Raw genomic sequence first — 21955 nt, 5'->3', positions numbered from 1 at the left:
CAATCTTCCCCTTTTTGATATAACAAAACATTTGAAAAATTATTTTTGGCAAAACTCTCCCTTAATAAAATGTTTAATGAAAAAGATATCAATTGTTTAAAAAAGGATACCAATTGTTAAAAAGATACCAATTGTTATCAATTGTTCGAAAATATATGTAAATGTTAAACTCCCCTTTTTTCATTAAGAAATTGAATTTTCAAAACCAAACTTCTCCCCTTTTTTTATATCAAAAATATTTCAATCTTTGAAGTTCAAAATAACTTTGGAGAGTAAGTAGTAAATTTGACATTTAAAAATCATTTGAAAAATCAAAAGCTCCCCCTCAATAAATGCATTTCAAACAAAATTTAGCTTTTAAGAACATGACTCTTAAACAAAATTGAATTTCAACAAAGAATAACAAACATGTTAGTATCACATGAAATTCAATATATCCAAGTCTAAAATAATTTATGCAATACCAAATGTTGAATTTAAAATCATATGCATAAAGTTTTCCAAAAATGTTATGCATTTGAAAATTTTTGATATCAATTGTTAGAAAGATATCATTTTTATTTAAACCACATGCATAAACATTCAAATTTAGGTCAAAAATTTAAAATTTGTAAAATCAAAGTATTTGAAAAATTGATATCAGTTGTTAGAGAGATATCATTTGCATTAAAACCAATTTTGACCAAAATTTATTATGATGAACTAAAAATTCTTAAAAAATTAACATAATTTTAAAATGTTCATCATAATCATCTTTTCAACATACATGAGATTAAAACAATGATGCATAATCATTTAAAACCAAAACTCATGCATTCTTAAAATTAAATGAGCAACCAAATAACAAAATTAAAAGAATTAAGCTTTGAGGTTACCCATTCCTTTTTCATGTGTGGCTAGAGCATCTTGAATATCATCATTTTCATCACCATTGCTCCCACACACCTAAAGAGACATTTAAGTAGATTTTGGTATCCAAATTGCTTTGGATCCTTAACGTTAGTTTCAATGCCCCTTGTTCCTTTCGGAATCCATACTTGCCTAATTTTAAAACGTTTTCCTTTCTTCAAAGGACACGTATATTTCATATGACCATGATAATGACAATGTGATCATTTTTGCTATATTTAAAGATAATAGGTTGTTTTTAGAAATTAATTATTTTTTTATTAAGCTTTCAAGCTTAACTCCTAACTCAAAATTTTCTTTTTTCTAAATCATTTATTTTGATTTTTGAAAGCTCTAAATTATTTTTCAAAATTTCATTTTGATTTTCAAAATCAACTTTTACTTTCAAAATAAAATTATCTTTAATTTTGAGTTTTGAAATTAATTTTTATATTTGGAATTCATCCAGATACAACCTATTATAAGCATCTTGTAACTCATCAAAAGTAAATGACTTAAATTCATATAAGTTAGAAGATATCTCTAAATCTTCATGAGTGGCCATTAGGCATAGATTGACTACTTCATCATTATTGGAGTCATCTTCATCACTCCAAGCTACATATGCCTTCTTCTTGGAATATCCCTTCTTTCTTAGAAGGGGACAATCATACTTGACATGTCCCATTCTTTGACAATTAAAGCACACCGTGGGACTCTTCTTTTGGTTGATTAATGCTTTACTTCCTTGGAAGTCATGAATCTCTTTAACTCTTTTAAGAGCTTGACCATCTCATATTCTTGTCTATCATCGTCTTCATCAACCTCATCACTTGAATCTTGATAGCTTTTATTGGTGGATTTGAAGGTGATGTCTACCTCCTCCTCCTCCTCCTTCTTCTTCTTCTTCTTCTTCTTGTTTTTCTTCTTGTTTTTCTTCTCTTCCCTTTCTTTATCTTCCTTCACCATCATCTTATGAGTAAGAAGGGAACCAATTAGCTCGTCGAGAGTGAGAGACTTTAGGTTTCTTGCTTCGATAATTTTTGTCTTCTTCGATTACCACTCTTTTGGAAGAGAGTATATCATCTTCTCACAAGCTTCTCATTAGGGATAACTTCTCCATATCCCTTGAGACCGTTGACAATCATGGAAAATATATCCGTCATAGCTTTAATGTCTTCATCGGGTTTCATCTTGAAGTTCTCGTAGCTATGGTTGAGAAGACTTTTCTTTGATTCCCTCACTTTGTCGATTCCTTCATGAGTGACTTAGAGCTTATCCCAAATATCTTTGGCACTGGAACAAGATGATATTCTTCCATATTCATTTGGGCCTAAAGCACACAAGATAATATGTATATCCTTAGAATTAAGCTGGAACTTTTTCTGCTCTTCTTTGCTCCAATCATCGTATTTGCCGGGTGGAGAGGAGTAACCGTTCATGATTGAGTTCTAAGCTCCTATATCATAGGCTTGAATACAATACATCATCTTATTCTTTTAATGAGCATAATTTGCTCCATATAAGAAATGTGGCTTGTTGAGTGGTTGCGAATCCATAATAGGTATATCATCAAGGTAATAAGCACCGATGTTGAAGCCATTTTTTGGTCGATCGGATCGGGAATTGGTAGAGCTTCTTCAAGGATCGTATCAATGATGTTAAGCCTTCTAACGAGTTAGGCTCTGATACCAATTGTTGGGTTTTGCAGAAGCTCGAATTGATAACTAAATAGGTTTGCAAAGAGGGGTCAGAACGGTTTTTGTGTTTAGGGAGTAAGGAGATTGAAAGATAGAAATTTGCATAGTGATTTATAGTGTTCGACTTCTCAACCAAGACTACATCCACTATCTTAGCTCCTCACTAAGGATTTTCCATCAAATTCACTAATTTGTTCTTTCTTTTTCAAGGACAAAGAGATAACCTTTACAACTCCATAGTTTTTCAATGGCTAAACTAGAACACTTCCCTAGCTTTTACACGGGCTTAGCTAGAACCTTTCCCCTTTACAAAAGAATAAAAGAAGTAAACAAATAGACCTCTCAAAGGTAGGTGTTTACAAGAATTAAGCTCACAAGAACAAATATTTACAAGAGAAAGAAAAATAAGAATAAAAAGCTCTTCTCTTGTGTTTGATTGCTTGGATAGTTGTTCTCTATGTTCTTCAAGTGTCTTGAACATGTATTTATAAGTTGAAATGAGTTTAAAGTTGTATATAGCCGTTGGGGATGTTTTGGAGCTGTTTTGGGATGATTTTTCTGTAAAATAAGGCTGCCCATAATAAGGGGCATTGGTACCCCTTCACAGGGTATCAGTACTCCTTCATTAAATTAAAATTAAACTAGCCGTTGCAGCCAGGGGGTATGGATACCCCTGGGGGTATCGGTACCCGGGTATGGATACTGTTGAAAACATTTTGATGTTTCGATATAACAAATTACGATAAATGAATTTTAAGATTTTACAAATGATTTTCTAAGTATATTCGATACAATTATTCGAATATCAAAATTATTACTCCAAGACTTTCAAAGTTCAAATTCAATCCTTACTAAAGTGTAAAATTGTGTTTTATACTTAAAATATTTTTGAAGCAATTTTTCACAAAGTATCTCGAACAAAAACGAGCCAAAAATCAATTTTATGAAGGGATGTACTGATGCACTCATTTAATGCATCGATGCACACCTATTTCGAATACAATTTATGCACCGATGCACAACCATGCATCGATGCACACTTTAGTGTACCGATGCACTAAGTCTTTCAATAGTTAAAATATTTGAATTTTACACATAGTGTACTGATGCACAAAGCTATGCATCGATGCACCATACGCTCTCAACTGTTTTATTAATTGTTTTCACACACTAACGACTCTATTGACTCCACTAATGATCCCCAACGTTCAGAAATAATCCAAGGAGTATTTAAACAAGTTTAAGAGCCATTGATCAACAACAATTATAAAAAATCAAGAGAGAATCAAAGAGAAAGCATCAAACCTTAAGTTTAAGCATTTTCAAGTCTATTTCATTCAATATTCATTTTTGCTTTCAAGAACTCTTATTGTGCTCAATTGTATTATTCTTGAGTGTTCTTTCTTTGTTCTAGAATTGTGCAAACATCTTGCCTTGTGAGGATTTTCTTGTAAGTTTGCAAAATTTGTATTGTTCTCTTTGGGAGAGAGTGTTCTCAGTAATTTGGGGTATAATTCTTGAGGGATTTGTAAGGTTACTCTTTGTCCTCAAAAGAAAGACAAATTAGTGAATTTGTGGAAATCCTTAATGTGGATAGCTAAGGTAGTGGAAGTAGACTTTGGTTGAGAAAGTCGAACCACTATAAATCGTTGTAAAAATATTTTCAATTTTCTGCAAAAGCTTCCACCGAAATTTTTATTGCCAATTCACCCCTTTTTGGCCTATTTCGTCGATCGATTAACTCAATTATTGGTATCAGAGTTTGACTCATTTAAAGGTTTAATCACCTCTTGAGTAGATCCATGAATAGTTACATCGATAATCAAGTTATCAATGGCCTCCACTTCAAACTCTGACTTCGGTCTTGATTCATTGCCCATCAACAAGCCTCCTTTCTTCAATTGAGCTAATTATGCTTATTGGAAGAATAGAATGTTGTATTTCATTCAAGAAAGTGACATGGGAGCATGGAATATCATAGAAGATGGATACATCAAACCTTCCACTCATCCAAGATTGTGGAGTGAAGAAGAGATAAGAATGTTCTAGCTCAACTCCAAAGCTATCCACATTATTTTTTGTGCTCTTGGGCCGGATGAATACGAGAGAGTTTCATCTTGTACAACCGCCAAGGAGATATGGGATAAACTACAAGTCACTCATAAAGGCACAAACGAGGTAAAAGAATCTAAAATTAGTCTTCTAACTCATAGCTATGAAAATTTCAGGATGAAACCAGATGAAGATATCAAAGCTATGACAGATAGATTTTCCATGATTTTCAATGGTCTTAAATCATTTGGAGAGATTATTCCAAATGAGAAACTTGTGATGAAGTTAGTTTACTCTCTTCCAAAATCTTGGTAATCAAAAGACGGTGATCATCGAGGCTAAGAATTTAAAATCCTTAACTCTCGATGAGCTAATTGGTTCTCTCCTCACTCATGAAATGATGCTTCAAGATAAGGTAGACCTCGAAAAGACGGACGAGATAAAAAAGAGACGGAGAGGAAGAAGAACGTGAGAGTTGCTCTCAAATCCATAAAAGATGAAAGTGATTCGGATGAAGATGACAAGGAGATGGCATTATTTGCCAAACGGTTCAGAAAATTGATGAGGCCAACCGAGGAAGAAAATTCAAACGCAATGAAGGCTTCAAAAATGAACCAAAGGAGAAAGACCCTATCATTTGCTATGAGTGCAAAAAGTTGGGGCATGTCAAATATGATTGCCCTCTATTGAAGAAAAAGGGTCAATCAAAGAAGAAGCACAAGGCTCATGTGGCTACATGGAGCGATGAAGAAGGTTCCGATGAAGAGGAACAAGAAGTGGCAAACTTGTGCTTAAAATTCATTGGGGAAAACTCTCAGGTAACCTCTAACTCATTTGATTTAGATGATTTATCTTATGATGAGTTATTAGAGGATTATAATGGGTTGGCTTCAGATTATAAGACTTTATTTTCAAAATATAAAAACAATATTTCAAAATTGAAAAATGAAAATAGTCTTATGTCCAAAACCAACAATGATCTTGAAAGTAAGATCAAAGAATTGCAAATCAAATTAGATGAATTTGAAAAGAAAAATACCTATTTGTATAACTTACTTTCAAGAGTAAATGACGATAAGATTCTTTTAATAAGGTTGATTTAAAACGTTTTGAAAAAGGAGAAAGTTCAAAAATCAACTTTGTTAGAAAAAGTTTTAAAAATATAATCATAGAGGTCCCTGAAAAACCTCTAATGGAAAAATCGTTATAAGTATATGGGTTCCGAAAGAACTCATTACTAATAAAGATAGGGGTATCCTACATAAATGGATACCTAAGGGGACTAGAATTTTGGAGACTAATGAATATGGACCCAAAAGAACTTGGGTACCAAAAATAAAAAATTAATCTATGTTTGTAGGAAAAGGAGCATTGCTACAAGGCACGTGAAACAAATTCAAACTCATGGTACCTTGATAGTGGATGCTCAAGACACATAACCGGAGACAAAAGCCGGTTCATAGAGCTTAACGCCAAAAATGGAGATGTGACTTTTGGTGATAACTCAAAAGGTCACATTGAAGGTATAGGCACTATAGGTAATACCTCTTCCATACAAATTAAAAATGTTTTATATGTGGATGGATTAAAGCTTAATTTATTGAGTATTAGTCAATTGAGCAATAAGAGATTCAATTTCATGTTTGAAACTAATGGTTGTAAAGTCATTGATATTGCATCAAATTAGATTGTGCTTGTTGGTCATAGAATAGGAAACATATACATGGTGCATTTAGATTCTATATATATGACTAACTTATGGCTAGTTTCTAAGGATGAGCATGGTAGTTGGTTATGGCATATGAGACTAGGACATACTAGTATGAGTGTTTTACAACAGTTAATTCAAGGAGATTTAGTTCGAGGATTGCCTAAACTAAAATTTGATAATGATAAAATCTATGATGCTTGTGCTAAAGGAAAACAAAAGCGAATTTCTTTTAAATCCATTAATGACGTATCCACTAGTATAGTGTTACAATTGATCCATTTAGATCTTTTTGGGCCATCTAAAACCACTAGCTTGGGTGGAAAACAATATGCATTTGTATTGGTAGATAACTATTTTAGATATACTTGGGGTTCTATTCTTAAGTACTAAAGATGAAGCATTAGAAAAATTCATTACGTTTTCAAAAGTAATCCAAAATAAAAAAGGTTACTCTATAACTAGTGTTAGGAGTGATCATGGAATTAAATTTGAAAATCTTGGATTTACTGAATTTTGTAATTCTAATGGTATTAGCCATAATTTTTCAGCACCTAGAACCCCTCAACAAAATGGAGTTCTTGAGAGGAAAAATCGAACTTTAGAAGAAATGGCTAGAACCATGCTATGTGAAAACAATTTGACAAAATATTTTTGGGCGAAAGCCACAAATACTGCCTGCTATGTTATTAATCGAGTAATGATTAGGCCTATTTTGAAGAAAACTCCATATGAACTTTTCAAAAATAAAAAGTCTAACATTGGCTATTTTCATCCTTTTGGATGTAAATGTTTTGTTTTAAACAATGGTAAAGAAAATCTTGGCAAATTTGATGCTAAAAGTGATGAAGGAATTTTTCTGGGTTATTCCTTAAATTCTAAAAATTATCGAGTATTTAATAAAAGAACTTTAGTTCTAGAAGATTCTATACATGTTGTTTTCGATGATAATCCCCTTCCGAGGAAGGATTCTTGTGCAAATGATGATGTAGGTATTGTAAACACAAATGATGTTAGACATGACATGGGAGAACCATCATCAAAGGAAGAAAAAAAAGATGAGGAAACTCAAGATCCTCTCGAGAATCCAACCATTGAAGAAAGGGATGTCTTTTACCCAAGAGAGTATAACTATGTCAAGGATGGTGAGATAATAGGTGATCAATCCAAAGGGGTAACAACTCGATCTTCTCTTAGAAATATTTATAATTATGTTGCATTTATCTCATCCATAGAGCCTAAGAATATTAAAGGAGCATTAAATGATGAACATTGGATTATGGCTATGCAAGAAGAGTTAAATCAACTTGAGAGAAATAGAGTATGGACATTAGTTGAAAGGCCTAGTAATAAATCTATTGTAGGTACTAGATTGACATTTAGGAATAAGCTTGATGAAAGTGGTGATATAGTGAGAAACAAGGCTAGACTTGTTGCTCAAGGGTATACTCAAGAAGAAGGCATAGACTATGATGAAACATACGCTCCCGTAGCTAGGATGCAAGCAATTAGAATGTTATTAGCATTTGCATGTTTCAATGAATTTAAATTATATCAAATGGATGTTAAAAGTGCATTTTTAAATGTTTTTATAAAAGAAGTGTATGTGGAACAACCTCATAGTTTTGAAGATTCAAAATTTCCAAATCATGTTTTTAAATTGACAAAAACACTTTATGGTTTAAAACAAGCTCCTAGAGCTTGGTATGAAAGATTGTCAAACTTTTTAATTGAAAAAGGTTTTTTAAAAGGAAAGGTTGACACTACATTGTTTTTAAAGCATAATGGTTAAGATTTATTAATTGTTCAAATTTATGTTGATGATATAATATTTGGTTCTACTAATGATGTTTTTTGCCAAGAATTTTCTAAGCTAATGCAAAGTGAATTTGAGATGAGCATGATTGGAGAGCTCTCATTTTTCTTGGGACTCCAAATTAAGCAAAGAAAAGACGACATCTGCATAAATCAAGCTAAGTACATCAAGGATATGCTTAAGAAGTTTGGACTGAAAATGGGAAACCTTACGTCACTCCAATAAGCTCTTCTACAAAGCTTGACAAAGATGAAAGAGGTAAATGTGTAGATATTAAATTATATAGGTCAATGATTGGCTCTTTGCTTTATCTAACAGCAAGTAGACCAAACATTATGTTTAGTTTTTTCTTATGTGCTAGATTTCAATCATGCCCTAAGGAATCCTATTTACTAGCTGTTAAGAGGATCTTTAGATACCTTAAGGACACTCCTAGTTTAGGACTTTAGTATCCTAGAGACTCTAGCTTTAACTTGCATTCTTTCTCTGATGCAGATTATGAAGGATGCAAAATAGATAGGAAAAGCACCTCCGGTACTTGCCAATTCCTAGGAAATATGCTAATTTCTTGGTTTTCAAAGAAACAAAATTGTGTTGCATTATCTACCATTGAAGCGGAATACATTTCAGCCGGTAGTTGTTGTGCACGAGTTTTATAGATGAAACAACAACTTTTTGATTATGGAATTGAAGTAGGTACCATACCTATCATGTGTGACAATACTAGTGCTATTTGTCTCACTAAAATCCCCATCCAACACTCTAGAACTAAGCACATTGAAATTAGACATCATTTCATTAGAGATCATGTCACTAAAGAAGATATAGTTCTAGAATATGTTAATACTTTGCACCAATTAGCGGATATCTTTACAAAACCTTTAGATAGGACACTTAAGGAGAGAATTAGGTTTGACCAACCTACCTTGGCTCAGTGTTTAAAATAAGTTTATCACTTTTAATTAGTTTTTGGAAAATGCTTATGAAAATAACTCTTTTGATTGCATTCTTTGCTATTAGTTAGGGGGAGTTTATGATTCTTAGTGAGAATTAATTATATATTCAAATATAGTTTAAGGATTTGATTTAATTGATTGAACATAGTTAATTTTCAATATATGAGTTATCAATACCACTAGAGCTAATTATTTAGCATTTTTAAATGTTTAAAACAGATTTTGACACTTTTGTGCTTAATGCATCGATACACTACCTAGTGTATCGATGCATCCCTTGAATGTGCATCGATTCACTATGAAGGTGCACTGATGCACGCCTTGAATGTGCATCGATGCACTCTACAATGTATCGATACAATCGTCGTGTTTTTAGGTTTTAAACCCTATTTTCTTTATTCTTTCAAAACCCTAAACACTCTCAACCATGCACCGTTCGTTCCTCTCTCTCCCTAATCTCATATTTGCTTCAAAAACAATGCTTTAAAGTTGAAATCCAACTACTCTTCAATTCCTAATCCTGCTTCTATCATCAATCAAGTGCAAACAACATCTCATTCTCACAAAATTTGAAATTTTCAAGGTAATATTTCAAAAACCCTGTTTTATTAATTAATTTTTGAACTCAAGACAAGTCTTGATTAGTTCTAGGTTGAAAAATTATTGGGCATTGATTGTTTAGTATTTAGAAATTGATTTTTACAATCAATTTTATCTAAAACACAATCTTTCAAACATTTTCTGAATTTTTGAAATAAAATAAAAATCGAAAATCTCTTTTTTCATTATTTTTTTAATTCAATTGTGCTGCTTTCATGAAAACTATACATAATCTTCAAACATTACTTTCCAAATATTTTTCAAAACTATACCCATTAGGATTCAGTTTATAGAACCTTGAAATATTGCGGACTCAATTGAGTTTTGGGATTAATTATATTGCATACACGTTCTTAAATTTGCAGGTTACCTATTTCATTCCGATCTTAAACCATGTCTAATCCCAAACGACCTAGGACATCGTCTAGTCGCTCAAACTAAAACCGACCTCCTATTTCTCCAACTAATCCAAATCCAAATCCAAATGACCCAAATATGACCATTCTGAACTCATGTTTCAACGTACCTGGTCGTAGACAGGATCTCTATCATAGGTACCACACTTGTTTTGAGTCATACAAAATTCGAGAAGAGCGTATCCCTTCGGTCCAAGCTATGGAAGATATGGATTTCCAATATCTTCCTACTCTTAAATCGTGGAAGTTTGATAACCTCTTTAAACTCAAACCTATTATTTATCAATAATTAGTCCACATCTTCTATTCCAATGTGGTATGTGTCCAAAACGAGCGTCGATCCGCAACCATAGGAATTCGATCCTTTCTTTTAGGACAATTCATTTTTATTGACTCCGAAACATTCTCTACTCATTTTGGACTAGATAACATAGGTTTATATAATGAAAAAGAAATTGTGGCATCACCTTATAAGTCCAAGGATAGCGTTAGTACCTTACCATCTCATCACGATCGATTCTTACATTTGTTAATCTCTTGGTGGTTTCGACCATCCGGAGGTAGGTACTCCTCCCTTAGGAAAATAGACATATGGTGGATACATTGTATCCAACATAACAAGAAAATCAATTTGCCGCATATCATATTTAGTGAGTTAGTAGATACCGTAAACAATGTCCCTTCTAAGAATATAAAAACCTTAGTTTACGGTTGTCTTCTCAACAACTTGTTTATCAAACTCGGTCTTAGGGTCAAGCTTGATATTCCTATCCCTCTTCAAAACCAAATCACTTTCACTTCCTTAAAGAAAGCAGGATGGAAACAGGATAAGGAAACTGACCAATGGGTTTATCGTCCCACTGAGCAAACTCCGGAAGCTAGCTCTTCACGAGCTCCACATCCTACGGCACCGACAACTGATGACGATCAGAGCTTCAACAGCTTATGCAAGATATTGATGACATCGTACCCTACGATGATTCTCCGGCACCGGAACCGGCACAGCAAGAGGAACAAATGCCTCCATATTTTCGAACATTTATGGAGTCATTTGATCTAAGCTTTGCTTCCATGGAGTCTCAGCTGACTGAGTTTCAACGGGAGATGTGTGAACGTATGTATGCTCTCACACTCGAAGTGCGAGGACATTATCCGATCCTCCCGATACTCCTATGGACGACTACCTATCTTGCTTTAGTTTGCTTAAAATTAAAGCCCAAACTCAAAACTTTGAATTATGAAACATTTTGTTGTTTTTATTTTGGATGTTTAAATTTGTTGGATGATTGGATGTTTGAACTTATTTTATATATTTGGTTTGTTTAAATTTTCTCTTTGAGCCTAATGTTTATTTTTGCATCATTTACATATTAGTTGCATTATGACCAATTTTTTACCATCTCACATTATGAATATTGAATTAGGAAACTAATGGCTAATTTTTCTCTTGATTGTGATCTTAGCAACTTAAGCTATATCTATAAAAATCAGTTGGATATTTTTTTACAAACATGTTTAAAATTGTTTTAGAGTTTTTGATTAACAAAAAGGGGGAGAAGATATATTATATAGTAAGGGGTAATTTCAAAATTGATTTCAAAAATCATTTTCATAGAAAATCTTAAAATTACTCAAATATTTTGTTATATAAAAAAGGGGGAGATTGTTGAAAACATTTTGATGTTTCGATATAACAAATTACGATAAATGAATTTTAAGATTTTACAAATGATTTCTAAGTATATTCGATACAATTATTTGAATATCAAAATTATTACTCCAAGACTTTCAAAGTTCAAATTCAATCCTTACTAAAGTGTAAAATTGTGTTTTATACTTAAAATATTTTTGTAACAAATTTTCACAAAGTATTTTGAACCAAAAACGAGCCAAAAATCAATTTTATGAAGGCTGGATTTTATTAAAACATTGAAATGATTTTGTGCACCGATGCAGAAGCCATGTATCGATGCACCCCGGCTATTTTTGAAACATCAAAGAAAATTTGTGCACCGATGCACACCCTAGTGTACCGATGCACTAAGTCTTCCAACGGTCGAAATATTTGAATTTTACACGTAGTGTACCAACGCACAAAGCCTATGCATCGATGCACCATACGCTCCCAAATGTTTTATTAATTGTTTTCACACACTAACAGCTCTATTGACTCCACTAATGATCCCCCAACGTTCAGAAATGATCAAGGAGTATTTAAACAAGCTTAGGAGCCATTGATCAACAACAATTATCAAGAATCAAGAGAGAATCAAAGAGAACGCATCAAACCATAAGTTTGGCATTTTCAAGTCTATTTCATTCAATATTCATTTTTGCTTTCAAGAACACTTATTGTGCTCAATTGTATTATTCTTGAGTATTCTTTCTTTGTTCTAGAATTGTGCAAACATCTTGCCTTGTGAGGATTTTCTTGTAAGTTTGCAAAATTTGTATTGTTCTCTTTGGGAGAGAGTGTTCTCAAGAATTTGGGTTATAATTCTTGAGGGATTTGTAAGGTTACTCTTTGTCCTCAAAAGAAAGACAAATTAGTGAATTTATGGAAAATCCGTAGTGTGGATAGCTAAGGTAGAGGACATAGACTTTGGTTGAGAAAGTCGAACCACTCTAAATCGCTGTGCAAATATTTTCAATTTTCTACAAAAGCTTCCACCGAAATTTGTATTTCCAATTCACCCCCTCTTGGCCTATTCCGTCGAGTATCCATACCCCCATGAAGGCTCAAATTACATAATGCAAAATGGGTACCAATACCCCCGAGGGGTATCCATACCCGGGTACCGATACCCCCAGGGGTATCCATACCCCCTGACTGCAACGGCTAGTTTAATTTTAATTTAATGAAGGAGTATTAATACCCTGTGAAGGGGTACCAATACCCCTTATTATGGACAACCTTGTTTTGTAAAAAAATCATCCTCAAACGGCTCCAAAACATCCCCAATGGCTACATACAACTTCAAACTCATTCCAACTTATAAATACATGTTCAAGACACTTGAAGAACATAGAGAACAACTATCCAAGCAATCAAACACAAGAGATAAGAATAAAAATCTCTTCTCTTGTGTTTGATTGATGGGATAGTTGTTCTCTATGTTCTTCAAGTGTCTTGAACATGTATTTATAAGTTGGAATGAGTTTGAAGTTGTATATAGCCGTTGGGGATGTTTTGGAGCCGTTTGGGGATGATTTTTTGCAAAACAAGGCTGCCCATAATAGGGGGTATTGGTACCCCTTCACAGGGTATCGGTACTCCTTCATTAAATTAAAATTAAACTAGCCGCTACTAGCCGTTGCAGCCAGGGGGTATGGATACCCTGGGGGTATTGGTACCCTTTTTGCATTCTATAATTTGAGCCTTCATGGGGGTATGGATACCCCTGGGGGTATCGGTACCTCTTAATATTTTTGCTCAAATCCGAATTTAATGGAATTTGAATTATTTTTGAAACCTTTTGAAAACTTTGAATAAATTCAATTTAAGTCCAAAAACATTTTTGCCTTAAAATTTGTTATACCGAAACATATTTCAACACCTTTTTTCTTGCTTGACTCGAGAGCTTGGTTACGATCTATACAAGAATTCATTAAGTACACATACCATACCAATGTTAGTATACTCTCTAACATTTATACTTTTAATAATACTTACAAGTACTATTATATTCAATTTCTATAAAAAAATTTGTTCTATCTTAATTTTCCAGACTCAATAGTATCGGTACCATTACCATGATATCGATACTTCTATATTATGGTTCCAATACTCCCTTCAGTATCGATACAATTTCTTCATTCTAGAATCCATGGTATCAAAACCTTCCTTTTAGTATCGATACTCACATCGGTATCGATATTAATTGCATCATTATCGATAATGTTCATCATAATTGTTCAAATTTAAACCTATAGTATCGGTATTGTTCTTCCAGTATCGATACCCTTACCGATATTTTCCATTTTTTAGCTTGATTTTTACCCAAATCTCGTTTAAATCTCTTAGTTTTAACTCACACAATACCCTTACGGTGCGTTTGGTTCACGAAATGTAAGATTACCAGTGGGAATAAAAGATTATCAGAGAATAGGATTACTGGGAATGTTGTATTTTGTGTTTGGTTGGTTTAGCAGGAATATAAGATTACCGTGTTTGGTTAAAGGAATAAAAAATTATTAGAATGTATATTTAACCAAATTGTCCTTATTATATATTTGTTTTTTAATAAGTTGAAAATATTTATATATTTTCTTTAAAAAATTAAATTCATAAAATTTATATAATTTTTTTACAAAATTGAAAATATAAAAAGGTTTAATGAAAGGGTAAAATTTTATTTTAACCTCTGAACTTTATATAAAATTTTAATTATAGACATTTTTTAGTAAATCTAAAATAGTTTAAGGATACATTTTTAATTTAACCTTCGTAGAATTTTTATTATTCAATGACAGAATAATGATATTTTTGAAAGAAAAAAAAATTAAGGGCATTTTAGTTCAAAACGCCGATAATCCAACAATACCTAAGGAAAGGGAGGTAATGACATCCCAGTAATATACCCCAAAAAATCCACTATTGGTAATGTAAGATTACCAGGGATGACATTCCCGGCCAACCAAACGGGGGAATGTGGATTCCATTCCCATGGGATCTCACATTCCCCCAACCAAACACACTGTGCGTTTGGTTCACGGAATGTAAGATTACCAATGAGAATAAAAGATTACCAGGGAATAGGATTACTAGGAATGTTGTATTTTGTGTTTGGTTGGTTTAGCAGGAATGTAAGATTACGTGTTTGGTTAAAGGAATAAAAGATTATTGGAATGTATATTTGACCAAATTGTCCTTATTATATATTTGTTTTTTAACAAGTTAAAAAATATTTATATATTTTCTTTAAAAAATTTAAATTCATAAAATTTTTATAATTTTTTACAAAATTGAAAATATAAAAAGGTTTAATGAAAAGCTAAAATTTTATTTTAACCCTGAACTTCATATAATTTTAATTATAGATTTTTTTTGTAAATCTAAAATAGTTTAAGGATAAATTTATAATTTAACCTTCGTATAATTTTTATTATTCAATGATAGAATAATGATATTTTTGAAAGAAAAAAAATTAAGGGCATATTAGTCCAAAATGTCGGTAATCCAACAATACCTAAGGAAAGGGAGGAAATGACATTCCCGATAATATACCCCAAAAAATTCACTATTGGTCATGTAAGATTACCAGGAATGACATTCCCGGCCAACCAAACGGAGGAATGTGGATTCCATTCCCATGAGAATCTCAGATTCTCCCAACCAAACACACCTAAACTTAACATCATTTAACCCAACTAACTTTTCTCCATTTAGCTTCTTATAAATCTAAATTCTCGAAAGAACATCCCAAACAAAAAATCATACTACTTTTTCATACATGTTTTTAATCACATCCAATGCTTATAATATCTTATTTACTTATTTGACAAGTCAAATATACTTGTAAACCTCAATAAAAACTCATATTTCAGCATATCATTCAATAACCCATTTTCTTCAATCTCAAATAAATCATTCATCTCTTAGTTTTAATCCTCTTTAACTCTTCTTTAAGATTCCACATCACTTAAGGTTTCAAGACCAAATCAAAAACTAAAGGAAAAACTAGCTAGATGAAGTCTTACCTTTTGCTATGGGAAGAGCACGATCACGGGGAAATGAGAAGAGAATAAAGATAGCTAACTTGTTTAACTTTCCCCTTTTCTCTCTTAAATCCCTAATAAAATGAATTTTAAATCCATTTCACTCTAAAGGACCAAAATGCCATTTCATTCTTCCATTCTTACTAATTGGGCTTAATTAAATCATTTCTTATACTTTACCATTTATTCAATTTAATCCTCTAATATTTTAAATCCTTTCATTATAGTCACCAACCCGATATTTGGGTATTACACATGGTATGTATAACAAACATGTACAACAACCAATTGCTAACTTTTCTCATCACATACATAATTTCATTCACATACAAAATTTGGCTTACATCATCACATATGTTTTTTCATGTGTCTCATGCAAGCCATTGTCAACGCATCTCTCCTTTTATTTTGATCGTGCCTTATGAGATCGTTTAATATTCTCATACAATCCCAATCTCCAACAACCTATATTCAAATTGTCAGTATGTTAATCACATCATTCAATCTATGACTTTTAACATTTTAACCGCAAAGTAATTTTTCATTCCACTTACCAAATCATCCGGTGACCCTCTAGCAATGATCCCTTCCATCCGTATCATCACATAAATGTCGCAATCATGTCTGCTAAAAATTAAATACCATAAATGTCAAGTATGAAACCCGCATAAATTGCACGTTCAATTTATGCTAACATTACATAAACATTCAATTGCACATTCATTTTATACTCCACAAATTTGAAATATTTCAATGGGACCTTCAGCTGCCCACATGCATTTACAAAAATCTCTTCCTTATTATATTTATCTAATACGGTCATCTGCATGAAAAATATCAAGTTATATTACAAAAAAATTATGCATTATAAATTATTGTTTCCTTTCATACATACCAATTTCCTCGCATCTTGCACTCTCTTTTTGACCCTTGGCGTTGTAAATAGACTATCATAAACCGCAACAACATAAGAAACCATATCCAACACCAACATATACCAATGGGTCTGATTGTCGTTTATTGTAATAAGGATCTACAATAAATTTCACACCCAATTTAACAAAATACAACATTTCTTTATAAATATTTAAATAAAAAACACCATTTGCAAATCGTATGGTATCTAACTGTGTCATAATTAGTTAATTTCGAATAGTCTCTCAATATACACTCCCAAAAGCTCGCAACATGGTCAACACTTGGCTTGTGTTCCAACGTCATATTCTGCATTTCCTTGACAATCATTATTAATTGACCATCCATAACAATACCTTTCAACATTTATTAATTTAACTCACCACTAAGTAGTATGGAAGGTAGCCAATCTTCGCTTCCCTGGTATCTTCTTTGAATCGTTAACCAACACCTAGCCGACCAAATCAATAACCTAACAAAATTCATTACACAATTACAACATATTCACTAGGTTTTAAAAAAAATAATATCTACTTACCACACCGCTAACCCATGCTATAGGTTTTAATGATGCAACTTCGGATACTGTGGCGTATTGATTTCCCAATGAGATTACAATATCGTTGTATAATAAATTTGGATTAATGTTTTGTCATTAAATATTTAAATATCACTCACAAAACAATATATATTACTGACCTTGATGATAACCCACTATTCCATATATATTCACACATTCCACTTTCAAATATACCAATTTCTTTTGGTATTTTCACTTTTTCAACCTACAATTTTGAGGCACAATTATAAGTTACAACACAATAATAAAAATCAAATTCAATTTTCTTTTATTCATCTTACCTTCTTCCTCTTCTTCTTAGGTGTAGGACATTCTGAATCCAGTTCAGTATCGATTACAATCTCTGGTGTCTGCATAACATTAACATCCTTCCTCCTCACTGCATCCAACTTTTCTTCTTCATCTTTTTTAAATTCATCATATTTTTTCTCTACATAACTCTTCTTATCTTTTATTTCATCCCTTATTTTTCACCTTCAAATTTTTTTTCAACCACTCTCATAACCCCCTTAAATTCACCCTCAATTCCACCACTTCTTTCACCACTCCATCAATTTTTCCACCCACTTCCCCCTCAAGGCTCTCAATTTCCTCTTCGATTCTGGATTGTCTTTGCAAACAATCAAAAACAGATTTTTTAGCTCCGCCAATTCAGACATCAAAATGTCAAATTTACTTGAACTACCCTGACCATAACCCCCTACTACCTTATCTTCTACCTTCTCTCATTCATCCTCTACCTCCTTGCCGATAACCTTCAAAATTAAATTACCATATTAATACATTTTTTTATATTCTTAATATTATATAATTACTTTTATTACCCTTTCTTTCTTGCTCGGTATTTCCAACTTCAATTTTGCCATTACTAGAACTACTTCTTCCTTCCCCCATGCACGGATGTGTGCCACTTCGGTTCTTTGGAATAACGGCACACTTGCACATTCAGACCAAAAATCAAATAATGCAACTTGCATTTATAATGAAATTTATCATTTTCTATAATAACTATACTTACAAGTTTTCTAATCCAACACATTCTTCAACTCATTTACCTTAAGATTGTTATGCACCCTTTGAGGTATGCCTGACTTCGGCCATTCTGAAAGCTAATTATTGATTCAATCAATCTGACATTGACATATTCAGCCCAATTCAATTCACTTTTCAAGCCTTCATCGTAAATCAACTTCACATTTTCTTGTTCAAGGATGTATCACCCATTGGACAAAGAAATATTTCGACAAGGTACAATATTACTCGTGCCTTCTGGTTATCCTGTCGTAAGCTCCGCTTCTAATTTCTCCTCAAGTCCAACATATGTCACCTTGGGCTTTAAATCATATTTCATCGTAAGTGTTTTCCATTTCTTCGTCTTAATGAATTCTTCGACACTATTGCCTTTATCTTCTAGCCCCAATACATCTACAACATATGAGACCCCCAGAGGAAATGAATAATCACCATATTGAACTCTACATTTTTGTACATCAAATTCCTCCATCAATGATCGACACAATTCCCTCCGAATCTGTTGATCCCTCAGAATCGGTTGATCCCTCACTTCAATCAAAGATCCAAACCCCATTTCTTCCAGCACATGAACTTTATTCTTCTCCTTTAGGTATTCAATTATGGAGTTCAGTCTTTTGAAGCTACACCTTGTCGACACTTCCTACATTTTTTAAAATCTATAATGTTCATGTTTTTATATATCGTTTATCATAGTATTTACAAGTTTAATGAATACCTTCTTTTCATGTGCTTTCCTTCAAGCTTTATATTGTTGTCTATCCTTTTTGAACCGTGTCACATACAGTTCCTTCTCATCGTCACTCATCGACTTCCATTTCTCCAACAACTCATTTTTCACCTAAAATTAAGAATAAATGTTTCTTAATCAATAAATTAATGCTAAATAATACTCAATGTCAATTTCAGTTTACATACTGAACCGATGTTGTAATTACCAACGTCCTTCATCCTTTGGCATTTAGTCGTACTGTCAACATTTAAAATTTGTAATCAATTTAAAGTACTTAAATACTTTAATATAATTACCATTTCAACAATAATTACACAAATACATTGATACTTACTAGAAGTACATATATCCACCTAGTGGTTGTTTTCGATTTCTTCATCGTTGATACTCTCGGACTTCATTTCAATGTCATCTTTGCGAACAATAATTGCAAGATCCATTGACTTCATTTTTCATTTATATTTCAATTTATGAACATTCAAGCATTAAATTAACTCAAATAAATCAAATACAAGTTATATACAGTTATTCAATATACAAGTATCGATAACTAATCCTATAGTAATCAGTTTTCCTTCAAAGGAATGAGAATACTCTCTACTACAAGTATCGGTACTTTATACAACCTATAATATCATTTTCTACCTATAATATTATATAAAAGTATCAATATTTTATTTGCTACCTAGAATATCACTTTCTAATTATAATCGGTCTCAAATCCTTCTTTACTTCGAAAACCCCAAACCCATAAACCTAATCCCTATTTCCAAATACTGTAATACTAAAAAACTAGGGTTTCCTTCAAAGGAATGAGAATACTCTCTACTACAAGTATCAATACCTTTATACAACCTACAATATCATTTTCTACCTATAATATTATATAAAAGTATCGATATTTATTTTATACGTAGAATATCACTTTCTACCTGTAATCGGTCTCAAATGCTTCTTTACTTCGAAAACCTCAAACCCATAAACCTAATCCATATTTCTGATTATTGTAATACTAAAAAACTAGGGTTTCAACAATACTTTTCGATTCGATTGTAGCAACAAACAAACAACTACGCATTCAAAAATGCATTGCTTCTATTTCGCAACAACTAATACGCTTCAATTTCGAAAACTACAGTCGTCTTCTATCTATTTCAGAGAAATGTAGCTATGCCTTTTATATTTTAACAGGATATGTTATTTATATTTAATCGATATCATTACCCAAGTATCGATACTTTTGTGTAAGGTATCGATACTTTCGATACGTTTTCATTTTTTTTATTTCAATTCCTAAAGTACTGATACTATGATACATATACTTATAAAAGTATCGATACCTTCAACATATCCGGTAGTGCTTTACCGATTTTTTCATATTGAAACTAGTTTTGTCAAATTTTAACTTGTTATATTGTCATGTATCGATACATGTGTCTAAGGTATCGATACTTTATAGGCGCTATTATTGCAATTCTTTTAAATATCTAAAGTATAGATACTTTAGTGCATATACTTATAAAAATATTGATACAAATTTCAACCATTCTGGTATCTCTTTATCAGTTTTGTCAAACTGAAATCGGTTTTGTCAAACTTCAATCTGTTATATTGTTATGTATTAATACATGTGTGTAAGGTATCGATACTTTCGAGACATTTTCCTTTTTCATTTCTTTTAAATTCCTACAGTACTAATACTTTGGTACATATACTTATACATGTATTGATACAAATTTCAACAATTCGATAGCTTTTTACCGGTTTTCTCAAATTTCAACAGGTTTTTTTAATTTTCAATCAGTTTTGTCAAATTCGTTACCTGTTTTGTCGAATTGAAACCAGATTTCTCAAATTTCAACCTGTTATATTCTCATGCATTGATATGTGTGTAAAGTATCAATACTTTATATGTACTTTTATTGCAATTCTTTTGAATCATTAAAGTACATATACTTTTATATATACACTTATAAAGGTATCGATATATGTCTACTTTTAACCTGTTTCATCATTTTTTTATATATTACTATATATATCGATACTTATGTGCACGGTATGATACCTACCGATAAACTAAGTTTGTCAGTTATCAAATTTTTTAATGTTCTTCATATTTTCCACCTATAATATTATTATTACTCAACATCTCTGGGATACTAAACCGACTTTATTAAATATCTTATTAAATTTCTAAATACATCGTTTATTATTTATTAGACGTATATTAATCCCCTAGACAATCCCATGAATTCAAGTAAAATAAAATAAGAGTTTTTTTTTCTTAATTTAACATCTTTTGAATGTTTCCATTTCTTTGTCATTTTATTTTATATTTTTAAGGTCGTTCACGTTATCACCAGAATTTGGTTCCTAGTTTTTCTTGTAATTCTTGGTGGATTTAACCGGAAAAGTAGACAATTTTCTTCTTTAGTTTCTGTTTTTTTTTCTCTTGTTTAGTTGAATCTTTGAGGAACAGTTTCGCGCGAAATTCATTGCAATCTGCGGCTCCAGTTTCAGATTCCGATCTCATTTTGGATTCAGTCGAGCCAAAATGGCGAAGCGTGGATATAAGCTGCGTATCCTTAAGCTTAAATTTTCGTTGTTTTTGTTGTTATTGCTATTAAATACTTAGCTTGATTTAGCTTTCATTTATTTAACTTCTGAAGTGATTAGTTTTAGCTTATTTTGCATTTCTATGAATTTCAGCTTAAATTTCATTCCTTTCTTTAGATATTTTTTGTTTTGATTAAAAATTCCATGTTTGCTGCTTTGGCTTTAGCTAGGACAATAAGAGAAAAGGGAATAGGATTGATGTAATTAATGTTGCCTATAGTGAAA

The sequence above is a fragment of the Hibiscus syriacus genome, unplaced genomic scaffold (genome assembly GCF_006381635.1).
Source record: "Hibiscus syriacus cultivar Baekdansim isolate YM2019G1 unplaced genomic scaffold, ASM638163v2 tig00111792_pilon, whole genome shotgun sequence".
In the NCBI taxonomy this organism is placed as follows: Eukaryota; Viridiplantae; Streptophyta; class Magnoliopsida; order Malvales; family Malvaceae; genus Hibiscus; species Hibiscus syriacus.
Note: the sequence above shows the minus strand (reverse complement) of the source record.